Source organism: Ambystoma mexicanum, chromosome 2q (assembly GCF_040938575.1).
Source record: "Ambystoma mexicanum isolate Mex_15411 chromosome 2q, UKY_AmexF1_1, whole genome shotgun sequence".
Classification (NCBI taxonomy): Eukaryota; Metazoa; Chordata; class Amphibia; order Caudata; family Ambystomatidae; genus Ambystoma; species Ambystoma mexicanum.
The window spans coordinates 1,479,906,798-1,479,920,225 of NC_090924.1; the positions used below are offsets into that span (position 1 = coordinate 1,479,906,798).

Below are 13,428 nucleotides of genomic sequence, written 5' to 3' on the forward strand. Positions count from 1 at the left end.
TGGCAGAACAGCGTGAAACAGGCTTCCGGAGCCCAATCAGCCTCCTTGGCCAATTGTTTGAAACGGGTGACGTATGACAACATATCCTGAGAACCTTGTTGAAACTCCAGTAGCCTCTCTTGAGCACTGTAAACTTGTTCAGGTTGATCAAACATAGTTTTAAAGGCATCTACAAATCCTTCATAGTTGTCCTGGAGTGGGTCCCCTGCATTAACTAGAGGTGTTGCCCAGGCCAATGCGTTTCCTGAAAGGTGGGAAATTATAAAGCTAACCTTGGCTCTGGGTGTTGAGAAGTAGTAGGGTTTGAAGGTAAAATGCACCAAACACGAGTCGAGGAAGGAATGCAAGGCCTTGGAGGCTCTGTCGTATTTGTCCACAATACCCCCTACTATGGCACTTTCTTGGAAGGCAGAGTCCCTGGAGAGAACGAGTTGTTTCAAGGCTGCATTTTCAGCCTTTAAGTTCTGTACTTCAGTTGTCAGCTCTTGCATACCTCTCGTGAGGTCTTGGACGGCTGTTTCCATGGTGGAATCAATATTCAATCCCTGGCGTCTCAAACTGTCACACTTTGCCTGAAATCTCACCTGTTTGTCCTTTGAAGTCTTGGACTGGTTCTTTTCTTTTTTCCGGACAGCTCAGGACTTGTAAAGACACGGTCACGTATCCTCCGTCGCCAGCGTGTAGGCGAGTCTGACCGAGGGAGTCTGCATTCAATTCCAGGAAGGAGCACAAGCAACTAAAGTCCTGGGAGGAAGGAAGCCAGGGAGGAACCAGGATGAAACAAGGTAAGGAGCGAGCGCTACGGGTGGAAGGCCCTTAAAAAGGGGAGCGCTGAAGATGACTAGGAATAAGGAGCACTTAGAACCTGGGCAGAAGGTAAGAGAACAGGAAAGTAAGATAACACTTGCCGAAGTTCGGAAGTCTAGCATTGAGACGCGAAGCACTGCAGGGGCGTGTCCTTTTTCAAGGAACTGGCAAACTCTTGAAAATGCTAGAGCGGTACTCGGCCATGTTGAGTGTACCTTAGAGGGAATGTAGCAATGTTTTATGGACCACGTAGTCCAGAAGGGGCTGAAACGGCGAATCATGACATCTTCTGGACAACAGACCACTGTTCCAATTATTAGGGGGAATCTTCCCCTTGGGGAATGGCTCCTTGCCACAGGTCTCAATCCCTGTTCAAGGCACAAGCAGGAAAGTTCTCAGTTCAAGTTCATAGGGTAAAGTTCCAGTGCAAACATCAGCAGTCCTAATGCCCATAGTTGCCTCTTCACTATTGGGTTCCTGGAAAATGTCTTCCTTCTCCAGGCATCATGTTCTCAGACTGTTCACAATGACAGGGCGGTGTCTCCCTACCCCTGGACAAAACACACACAAAAGGCAAAGTTCAAAACAGTTCTCCTTTTCAGATATGGGGAATAGCTTCATTTCCCAGGTCACACCATAATAGGCAAAGTTCCACACAACCAAGGGGAATAACTCCCTTCCCCTGGTCTTGGTTACCAGGAGAATAACTCCCTTTCCCTGGCATCTTGACTCTAGAATACACACCACTTTGTTCACTAAGATAGTGCCTTCCTTCTCCTAGTATCTTGAAAGTTCTACACAACCAAGGGGAATGACCTCCTTCCCCTGGTTTCAGTTACCAGGAAAATGAATCCCTTCTCCTGGTGTTTTTTTCACTTGTTAGCACAGTTCCAGATCACCAGAGGGATTGACTCCCTTCTCCTGGTCTCTTGCTCACTTTACTTTCAAATACACTGTTCCTGACCTTTCTTCTTTGATTGGGCTCACTTGGTATCTCTCTTTAGCAAGTACTGCGATGAGGATGATGTCTCATACTGTGTGTGGATTTCGGTCCCCGACCCTGGCTTCCCTTTCTGTTCAGTTTGGCCCACTTGGTTTACTCTCCTGTCGAGTGGGACCAGGAGGAAGATACCTCACTTCCTGGTTTCAGTCTCAGACCCCTGCATCTCTCACTCGCTGATCCAGCACTGTTGGCTCACTCTCCCGCCAAGAACCGATGCAAGGGAGATATCTTGCTTCTCGCTGTTGGTCCCCAAACCCTGGTTCTCTTCTTCTTAGGCTCAGTTCCCTTGGCTCACTCTCGCGCCATTTACTGATGTGAGGGGGATGCCGTGCATCTCAATGTGGGTCCCAGGCCCCTCTCTGGTGGCCAGTAGTTTTGATTACACTGCTGGACCAAGGAAGCATTCCTCTGATGCAGAGCCTTCTTTCTGCCTGCCCTGCATTCCTGCCGGGCCTCCCAATTGTCCCCATACCTGTTATTGGGGTTGGGTAGCTCTCAGGTCCTTCCTGAGATCAGGCGTCGTCACAGTGGCACGAGCGTTCCTTTTCCCTCAGCTCGTCGGCTGTTTGGGTCTTCCATTCTCTGCTTCCAGCTTCATATGGGCGTGATACCACACGATTCTTCAGGGCTGGCAGGGAGGTTGTTTCCCACGATTTCAAACTCCCGGATTTGTAGCGGGTTGAAGGAGAAGACACAGCAAGTCCTTCTTCAGTTTACTTTTTACTTCATAGGCTCCACCCTGGTGCAACATCCACACCTGCAGTGGAGGCTATCAAGTCAATCGTTACTCTTCCTAGGGGCCACCTCTTCCCAGTACTAGGGTCAGGAGAATTCCTAGGGCTCTTAAGGAGCTTCTTCATGCCAGTACCTGTAACTTCCCAGATATTACAGAAGTACATGGGTCTGTCCTGATCATGGGAGTTTGTGTAAGCAGAGGGGTCTAAGGACTGAAGGAGTGTGTATAGTATGGGTGGAGAGTGGGTATACCACCTTCTCCCATAATGTTCTCCCCTGTCCTCAGAGAGTTGGTCTCTTCCCAAGAGATCATCCCACTAGGTACGACCCCCAGAGGGGCCGCAGCCTCACCAGCCTGGCCTCAGGATTCGTCACAAGACCTTCATTAATCGTCAAGGGACACTCCGAAAGAGTCATTCGAAGGAAAAAAGGTGCATATGTTGGAGATGCATCTAAAAGGCAAGCTGCCTCCCCCCGTCCCCTGTCCCCGGTAAGAGTGCGGCAGCCGGGTCCCCCAGGGCCTCTAACAACTGAGCTCCTATGGACCTGGCAGATGGTGTGAGCTTCCACCTAATCCTTTTGTGGCAAAATTAGGAAATCCCCTCTCATCATATGTGTACAATGCAATATGGAACATGGGATGTATATGTTCAAAGGTGACAACAGTATTAAACGCTCAGCAAATGAATACACCCAAAGTGCCATGTAATCCACTTTATGTGGGTTATTGCAGAATGAACATTTGCAGCCATGCATCAGTGTAACTGTACACTTCCAGCCAGCCCGCTGTTGCTCCCCTCTCCAAATGACCTCCACAGTGTGACAATTCTTCTTTAAGCACAAACAGTGTCTCAGAATGGAGGGACAGTCATATCCAAGAGCACTGATGAAAGCAGGTGAACGTAAAAAAACAATTGCAGCAATAGCCACCACACATTGGGATGAGTAGGGGTTAGTAGGGTGAGCAGGGGTAATCATTGGGATGCATTCAACTTATTGAAGCCATCATGGGACTGCAGGGACCCATATATCATTAAGCCAATTAAGCAGCATGACAGTTCTTTCTGATAGCAGAGTGCAATGTCCTTGAGTCTACTGTGCTGCTCAGTCAGAGTGCAATGTCCTTGAGTCTATTGTGCTGCTCAGTCAGAGTGCAATGTCCTTGAGTCTACTCTGCTGCTCAGTCAGAGTGCAATGTCCTTGAGTCTACTCTGCTGCTCAGTCAGAGTGCAATGTCCTTGAGTCTACTGTGCTGCTCAGTCATAGTTCAGTGTCCATGAGTCTACTCTGCTGCTCAGTCAGAGTTCAGTGTCCATGAGTCCACTCTGCTGCTCAGTCAGAGTGCAATGTCCTTGAGGCCACTCGGCTGCTCGGTCAGAGTGCGATGTGCTTGAGTCCACTCTGCTGCTCAGTCAGAGTGCAATGTCCTTGAGTCCACTCTGCTGCTCAGTCCAGGTGCAATGCCCTTGAATCTACTGTGCGGCTCAGTCAGAGTTCAGTGTCCTTGAGTCTACTGTGCTGTTCAGTCAGAGAGTACAATGTCCTTGAGTCTACTGTGCTGCTCAGTCAGAGTGCAATGTCCTTGAGTCTACTCTGCTGCTCAGTCAGAGAGTACAATGTCCTTGAGTCTACTCTGCTGCTCAGTCAGAGTGCAATGTCCTTGAGTCCACTCTGCTGCTCAGTCAGAGTGCAATGTCCTTGAATCTACTGTGCTGCTCAGTCAGAGTTCAGTGTCCTTGAGTCTACTGTGTTGCTCAGTCAAAGTGCAATGTCCTTGAGTCCACTCTGCTGCTCAGTCAGAGTGCAATGTCCTTGAGTCCACTCTGTTGCTCAGTCAAAGTGGAATGTCCTTGAGTCCACTCTGCTGCTCAGTCAGAGTGCAATGTCCTTGAGTCCACTCTGCTGCTCAGTCAGAATTCAGTGTCCTTGAGTCTACTGTGCTGTTCAGTCAGAGAGTACAATGTCCTTGAGTCTACTGTGCTGCTCAGTCGGAGTGCAATGTCCTTGAGTCCACTCTGCTGCTCAGTCGGAGTGCAATGTGCTTGAGTCCACTCTGCTGCTCAGTCAGAGTGCAATGTCCTTGAGTCTACTCTGCTGCTCAGTCAAAGTGCAATGTCCTTGAGTCCACTCTGCTGCTCAGTCAGAGTGCAATGTCCTTGAGTCCACTCTGCTGCTCAGTCAGAGTGCAATGTCCTTGAATCTACTGTGCTGCTCAGTCAGAGTTCAGTGTCCTTGAGTCTACTGTGTTGCTCAGTCAAAGTGCAATGTCCTTGAGTCCACTCTGCTGCTCAGTCAGAGTGCAATGTGCTTGAGTCCACTCTACTGCTCAGTCAGAGTGCAATGTCCTTGAGTCCACTCTGTTGCTCAGTCAAAGTGCAATGTCCTTGAGTCCACTCTGCTGCTCAGTCAGAGTGCAATGTCCTTGAGTCCACTCTGCTGCCCAGTCAGAGTTCAGTGTCCTTGAGTCTTCTGTGCTGTTCAGTCAGAGAGTACAATGTCCTTGAGTCTACTGTGCTGCTCAGTCGGAGTGCAATGTCCTTGAGTCCACTCTGCTGCTCAGTCAGAGTGCAATGTGCTTGAGTCCACTCTGCTGCTCAGTCAGAGTGCAATGTCCTTGAGTCTACTCTGCTGCTCAGTCAAAGTGCAATGTCCTTGAGTCTTCTCTGCTACTCAGTCAGAGAGCGATGTGCTTGAGTCCAATCTGCTGCTCAGTCAGCATTCAGTGTCCTTGAGCCTACTGTGTTGCTCAGTCAGAGTTCAGTGTCCTTGAGTCCACTCTGCTGCTCAGTCAGAGTTCAGTGTCCTTGAGTCCACTCTGCTGCTCAGTTTGCAGTCCTGCGCCTTTCTTCCCTCTTCTCCAGTTAATGAGAACTCCTGTGCTATGAATCTTCGGGTTTGTTGTTTCCATCAGTGACAAAGTGGGCACCCTGGCATTGTGAAGAGGGGACAGGAACCCCTCTGAGACAGGATGGGAGGCCTACTAAAGATAAATCGACCTGATGTGGAGGGTGGTAGTTGAGAGGGCTCCAATTCCTGCCACCCTAGTGCCAGTTGTTTCTGCGCAGTCCACCTTTGTCACAAGCATCAGAAGGAGAAAACAGAAGGAAGCATCAGAGTGAGAGCTGCAGAAAGAGCAGGATCTGAACCCCAGCAAACAGCTCCCTGACACAGAAAGACCAGCAGAGAGAGGGAGAAAAACCATCCATGCGTGGCAGACGGGGAAGCCGTACGCTGCTGCCAAGTAGTAGCCGTGAACACGGACAGTCGCCACCATCAGCCCTACATCACCATATCAGCAGGCCTAAACCCTCACAGCATGGGACTTACCCTAGAGGTACCAGCAGTAACACGAACAAGGACTATTCAACCTCTCGGCTGTCATTACTATTCTGCTGTGGACCTGCACAGAGGAAGTGGGAGGGGCTTAGCTGGGCTTCCTTCAGCAGGTCCCGGGTGGGGGAGACAGGGGCAGGTTGTCCAGGAACAGAAAACTAATGCAGAGAGGGGGATAGATGGCTTGTGTGTGATAGCCAACAGGATAGCTGGCTCATGTGTGATAGCCAACAGGATAAATGGCTTGTGTGTGATAGCCAACAGGATTGATGGCTCGTGTGTAATAGCCAACAGGATCGATGGCTCGTGTGTGATAGCCAACAGGATAGATAGCTTGTATGTGATAACCAACAGGACCGATGGTTCGTGTGTAATAGCCAACTGGATAGATGGCTTGTGTGTGATAGCCAACAGGATAGATGGCTCATGTGTAATAGCCAACAGGATTGATGGCTCGTCTGTGATAGCCAACAGGATAGATGGCTTGAATGTGATAGCCCACAGGATAGATGGCTCGTCTGTGATACCCAACTGGATAGATGGCTCGTGTGTAATAGCCAACAGGATAGATGGCTTGTCTGTGATAGCCAACAGGATAGATAGCTTGAGTGTGATAGCCCACAGAATAGATGGCTCATGTGTGATAGCCAACCGGATAGATGGCTCATGTGTGATAGCCAACAGGATAGATGGCTCGTGTGTAATAGCCAACAGGATTGATGGCTCGTGTATGATAGCCAACAGGATAGATGGCTTGTGTATAATAGCCAACAGGATTGATGGCTTATGTGTGACAGTCAAAGGGATAGATGGTGTGTGTGTGATAGCCAACAGGATAGATGGCTCGTATGTGATAGCCAACAGGATAAATGGCTTGTGTGTGATAGCCAACAGCATAGATAGCTTTTGTGTGATAGCCAACAGGATACATGGCTTGTGTGTAATAAGCAACAGGATAGAAGGCTTGTGTGTAATAGCCAACAGGATTGATGGCTCATGTGTAATAGCCAACAGGATAGATGGCTCGTGTGTAATAGCCAACAGGATCGATGGCTTGTGTGTGATAGCCAACAGGATAGATGGATTTTGTGTAATAGCCAACAGCATTGATGGCTTGTGTGTACTAGCCAACAGGATTGATGGTGTAGGGGAGGACTGGCCGCGAGGCCCTCCTCACCTGCAGCCTTCTCCCCAGGTGAGGACCATGGCTCGGTGGGCGTCCCCTCATGCCACCCGGGCCCAGGTGGAGGAGGGTTCACCCGCCGACGACATTGACCACACGTATCCTTTCCTTGCATTTACCAAAATTCAGTTAGGCCTAGAAGCCATCTTGTCCAGCAAACATGGCGTGAGTTCAGCACACTGTAACGAGGCCCCCACCTTTAGAGGGCCTTTCATGCATCTCTGCCGCCGCAGCAGCCCTGGTAGATCCGCTGCGAGCGCGTTCCCATGAGAAAGTCGGATATGAGCTAAACCCGAGATGCCAACACTGTAACATTTTATCATTTACAATGTAATATTGCACCCCGCATGACCTGGTCCGCGAGGCCGGGGTGACGGGGAAAAAGCTGAAGCATCACTATCTGAAGAAAGTAGAAAACAATTCAAGTATTGGTATTAATGAACTACCTCTGTTTAAACAGATCCTGTAAACTGTGAATAAACCATAAAAATGTAACGTTATATGATATCACCCCAGGTCTGGACTAGTGCTGCTATAACCACAGAGAAAGATGTCGACCACACGTATAGCCTTTATCTGTATAAGTGTTCTTTCAATTTTATGTAGAAACTTGAACTCATATATGTTTTCTTAATCACCCAAAGCGGCGAGCATCAATCTCTGTAGGCCATAACCTAGGACTACCTCGTATAACGTCTAATGTACATACAATACGCACACAATGTAGTGAATATAATGTTAGGTAATGAAAAGGTACTGGAACCGACTGTATTAAAGAAGTGTGTAACGAAATTGATATATATATGTGTGTCTAAATAACATCAAAATAAGGCAGAACATTATAAAAATTCTGCATTCAAAAGTCAGCAACGCACGAGGAAAAGACCTTTGTGAATATATGCAAGGCCATTCTCCCTCCCACCCTACCAAGCCTGCCAGATAAAAAAGCTAAGACTTGTGCCGCGCTCCCTCACCTCCCCCAACCAAGCTGGAGCTACATCAGAGAGTCAGAGGCCCCGGTACCGCACCCAAGGCCACAGCCCGCCACCTGTGTTATTTACAGCACAGTAATAAACCCACGTTTGAATCCACTGATCTACCAGCACCCTCTCGTAAATCCCACAACCCCTCTAGACCCCCCAAGAATACGACCCCCATCATTGGGACAAGACACAGAGACCCATTTATATAATAACTTCTAACGCGGCAGACAGACATGTATCATTCGGCCCAGGCCCCAGAGCCCAGTCCCTCGACCTAAAATACCGGTCAATAGGACACAGGTAAATCTCACCCCAACCGACAACCACCAGACCTCTCACGAGGTGCATTCCTCATGTGTTGCGTTTATTTTATAAGATAAACTGCTGAGCGAATTTATTGATGAACTTAAATGTCGTTTCTTGAATAACTGCAGTGTGCATGGCCTAGGGCAAACGAGTCAGGAAAGGTATTCATCTTTGTCACAGGCTGCCCCAGCATACCAACACCGCGCGGATGACCTCAAGCTGGCCTGCCAGGCCCAACCCAACCCACGAGGCTGACCAGTGACGTCTTCATGCCAAGACCAACCACGCTGCAGCAACACCTATAGTTAGTCGACGCCACCCAATCCCAATTAACTTGTGCCCCCTATAGTGTGTAGGTGCTGATGACGTTTTTTGTATTAGAAATACGCCTGTCTTTGCTATTGTCAGACAGAGCGCTCTCGGAGGTTGCAGAGTTCTTTGCATGCCCTATTCTTGGATAAACTCCCACTTACGCTCACCCGCACTCTGTCTTGGCCTTATTCCCACTACGGGAGAGTCCCTTATTGTCTCTCATTGCGGGGAGGATCGTGCTGAAATTGGGGGCGCTTCCTTTCAGTGGTGACCCCGATAGCGTGATATCTCCAAATTATTTTTCCTAACTCCTTTTTAACGACCCCCTTGTGGCACGAGAATCTCCGGTCGAGAAGGGATACGCACGGTGAGCCGGCTCCGGGAGGCTGCCCGCCAACGGCGACCGGCACAATAAGAAGTGCGCACTCAATGAGAAAGGGTACGGGATCCCGATTGGAAAAAAATCCCCTTTGAGTGCCGCTCGCCGGAGCCAGGGGCTAACCGTTGAGTTACCGGTGACACTGCCTGGACGGACCCAGTTTCGGAGACTATCGGTTCAAGACGGGCACGTGAGTACTGAGTGCGAGCGATCGTAAAGGGGAAGGGAGGGGAATTGTGAACAGGAGAACGGGGACAGGTAGAGGAGAAGAATAACGGGGGTCTACTAAAGACGGGTCTTGAAACTTTCTTTATCTTTTCTTTGCATATGGCCATTAGGAGTAAGAAATAAGTGAAGTGGTAGAAGTGACGGAAACCTAGCTCCGAAAGGGGGTGGAAGGCGGCGCCGCATAGTGCTATCTAAACTAGTACTGGGAATATATGAAGAAGTAAGAAATAAGTTATTGGTGTCTAGCAAAAGGAGACACCGGGAATATTTTTTAGTGATTGCTGCTCTCTCTATTTCTTTTTTCCATTCCACGGGGCAGGGGGTGAAAGCGAAAAGGGTATAAGATAAATATACTTGTAGAAGAACTATAAAATAGGGAGCACATTTTGAGGAGTGGGGACTAAGTAGTGGCACGTACAGACGTGAACACAGTAACCTTAGCAGAAAAACAGGGACAGCTGGCCAGGGAGGAAAGGGAGGAAAAAAGGACGAGGTGTGAGTGGAAAAGCATTGTGAAGGGTGCGCGCACCGTGTGAGTATTGGAGACGAACGGTTGACCGCGAGGTGGTGCCAGAGAGTGTTGGCCATAACTAGTAATTGATCAGTTGCAAGTGAAATCACATGAGAGTGTCTGGGAATGGGAAGGAGATGAGCTATGGTGAGTGAGAAAGGATTTGCGCAGTGAATAAAATTGGGTGATAATCTTTGAGACGTCCGCTCTTGTCTGTGCCATAAAGGTATACATACGCATATCTACACCTAACTAAAAGTAAAGAAGGTGGACACGGCTGTGTTAGTGATTTAGAGAATGGGGGCAGAAACTCCCTTGTCACACATTTGTAAGAGCTTACCGGGATACGCTGAACGAATAAATAAATATCACGATCAATGGGTAACAGAATTGAAAGGGGAGGGTCTGCCCCAGATCTGGCCCGAGGGAGGGTCTTTTGACAAAAGCGTTCTTGATATGGTATGAGCATGTATTAGCCTCAAGTATAAGGGGAAACAATGGCAAAATAGGAAGGAGATATTAGATCTCTGGAGATTGTTTGAGGAAATACCCCCACCCAAAGCTCCGGCACCAAATATTGATCTACCTTCCACCACAGATAATCCACTGATGATTCCAAGAGAGGAAAAGGAACAGCTAAGTACAGAACAACCTGCGGAGGTGATTAGTTTGTACCCAATATTACATAAACCAGCCCCCGCAGCAGGATATAGCGACCCTACTTATGTGCCTCCCCCCTCAACTAGTACACCACAAAGACCAACCGCCCCCCCGCCATACGAAAGCACCAGAGAGCGCGCCCAGGGAAGCACACAGAGGGTGGATATAGAGAAGCTAACGAGTGACTTAGAGTCGAGGCTTACTGTGGCAAGGGATGAACTCTCAAGAATAAAAGACATATGTGAGCGCACAGCGTGCGCCCCTACACAATCAGGACGCACGTCTAGAGCGTCGAGCGAAAGTAGACAAATTGAGGAAGGATGGAAAAAGGGGGAAATACTGTTCAGAATTGAGGAAGAGCCGACAAGAATAATAGAGGTGGGAGCAGTAGAAGGGAGCATTGGTGATGTATCACGAGAAAGAGGGATCAGAGAGGATTTGTTATGTGATGTCAGAGGAGGGTTGGATGAGAGTGATAGGTTGAGCATGGCAGTAGGAGGGGAAAGCGAGGAGGTAGACGGTGCATGTTCGCTAGGGACTATAGACGACGAATGGATGGGACGACTAAGAAATAGGGTGGGGAAGATGGCGTCATTGGAGTCAGCAGCGACTAAGGAAAGGGAGGGTGCAACTGCAAAAGGGAAGTTACAACTTCCATTGCTCCACAGAGGGGGGGGGAGACCAAACTATATACCATGGGCTCAGATGGATAAGGCTAATTTAATGAAATTATTGCCCCAGCTGTCAGGAGGGGCGAGCAAGTGGATATATGCATTTGAGAAACATACCGCCGGCATACCGTTGGCAGTAGGCGATGTGAAAAGCCTACTAGTATCCGCAGTAGGAGACCAAGCGGACAGAGTATGGGCTAAGGCTGGATTCCCGGCCGTGACGTTAGAGTGTGATCGCCATGATGGGGCTTCCTTTAATACAGTACGAGCAAGGGTGTGGGACGCACTGCGGGAGACATTCCCAGATACCCCTGATTTGCAGTCAGTAATGCAATGTACAATGAATGACGGGGAGGATGCTATGGATTACATTCTCCGGGTGCAGGAGATGTGGAGAGCGGAAACGGGCACGCCCTGGCACCAATCCACATTTCTATTTTATTTTATCATTAAGAGAGGGCTCCCAAAAGAGGTGCAGAAGGCACTCGATAAAATAGCGGGCGTTGAGGCAAAGGGGTGGCCAGAGATCCAAAGTATAATAGTACACCATTGCAAACGGATCAAAGAGAGAGAGAGGGAAGTAGCACAGAAAAGGTTGGCAGACGAGGCAAAGTTGGTACAATCAAAACTGGTGAAGGTCGCAGCAGCGGTAGCAGGGCTCCCACTCATGAGGGAGGGAGAGGAAGGAGAGGAGGGGCAAATAGCAATACAAGGAAGAATAGCAGCAAATTGGGCAGGACAAGGACAACGACAGTGGACTGAGCAGGAGCAGAACGGAGGTCCAACGTGGCAAGAGTGGGCCCCAAGAGGGGGAAGAGGTGGGTACAGGGGCCGAAGAGGAGGACAAGGGTATGGAGGAATGGGAGGAAATGGGTGGCAGGGTCCCAGAGGTCCACAGGGGAGCTGCTGGAATTGTGGGAGATGGGGGCACTATTCAAGAGAGTGCAGGAGCAGACAAAACAACGGGTTCCAGGAGACAGAACAGTACGGACACCCCCACCCAGGAAGCCCCTACGGCCTCCCCATGGGACAATACCAGCAACCAGAAAATGTAGGACAAAGAAGTAACGCACAACTACACGGACATCAGTACAGAACACAAAACCACCCACAGAATAATGACAATGTGCAATACACGCCAGGTAACACTTTCGCCACAGTAGCTAATGGAGCGCCTGCCCCCGCACCTTACAGCGGAGTGTCAGTAGTTTCGGGGAACATTTTCGATCAAGGGGGGGCAATGAGACACCCCGCATAGGACAGCCCACAGAGAGCACTTGCGTGTCCAGTACTATCTACGACCCACAATGCATCAGAGGAACCATTGATAGGAGCGCAGATAGGAGACAAGCAGTTCATATTCATGGTGGATTCGGGAGCGGAGAAATCATGCATTAGAGAGGGCCGGTTCCCGTTATCTAATAGAACGTTAGAGACGCAGGGGTTCTCTGGGGCTGTAATTGAAGTTCCTTACACAGAGGTATTGGATGTGACAGTAGGGGGGAAAACAGTGAAAGCACCCTTACTGTACTATGAAAACTCTCCCATTAATTTGCTGGGGAGAGATCTCTTAAGCAAACTAAATATGACAATATCATTCACAGGGAGCGGTATCGTATGTTCGACGCCAGGCATATGCCCCCTCCGCATACTAGCAGTAATACACGGCCACACAATCATGCAAGAGATCAGAGGGTTACCAAGAAACGAGGAGATGTTTGTTGAGGGCATGAGAACATTGGCTCTCATAGTACCAGAACTAAAAAGGATGGATTGGAGGATTCCAGCCGAATTCCTCTTCCGCCCCATAGCAAGCCCCGACACTGCTCCCGGGTCAGTGCTATCGTTGGATTTACACGCAGTACACGTGTCAGCAAACAGAATATGTGTGATTGGCGTTGACATGGAAGGATGTGAGTGGCGGACAGTACTGTGTACAAATGCAAATATCCCACTGAGGGAGCTCTCGGACGAGGAGCTATTTTCTGACACTGAGACAGATGGCGAAATAGTGATGGAGCTAGCAATGCCATGCGACATTGTAGTTACAGCCAGAAAAACTAAAGTTGAATTAATGGCAGTAGTAGGAGCACCACATACATTTTTTGATGATGACATGAGGTCAGTACCCACTAACCTATGGACAAATGGCCCCCACGATGTGGGGTTACTACATGGGGTTCAGCCTGTGGTAATAAAACTAAAACAGGGAGCAATCCTACCCCGGGTAAAACAATATCCATTGTCACGCGAAGCAGAAGAAGGGATCAGAGAGACAATAGATGCACTACTAGCACAAGGAATAATAGTGCCCTCA

The 13,428-nt window shown here is 49.1% G+C and overlaps 1 protein-coding gene across 1 annotated transcript in view; it reads right to left on the reverse strand.

Moving 5' to 3' along the window:
* The window catches only part of LOC138570297 (cocaine esterase-like), a 955,042-nt gene that overhangs the window by 872,857 nt on the left and 68,757 nt on the right, over positions 1 to 13,428 (reverse strand). The gene's annotated exons all lie outside the window — the stretch shown is intronic.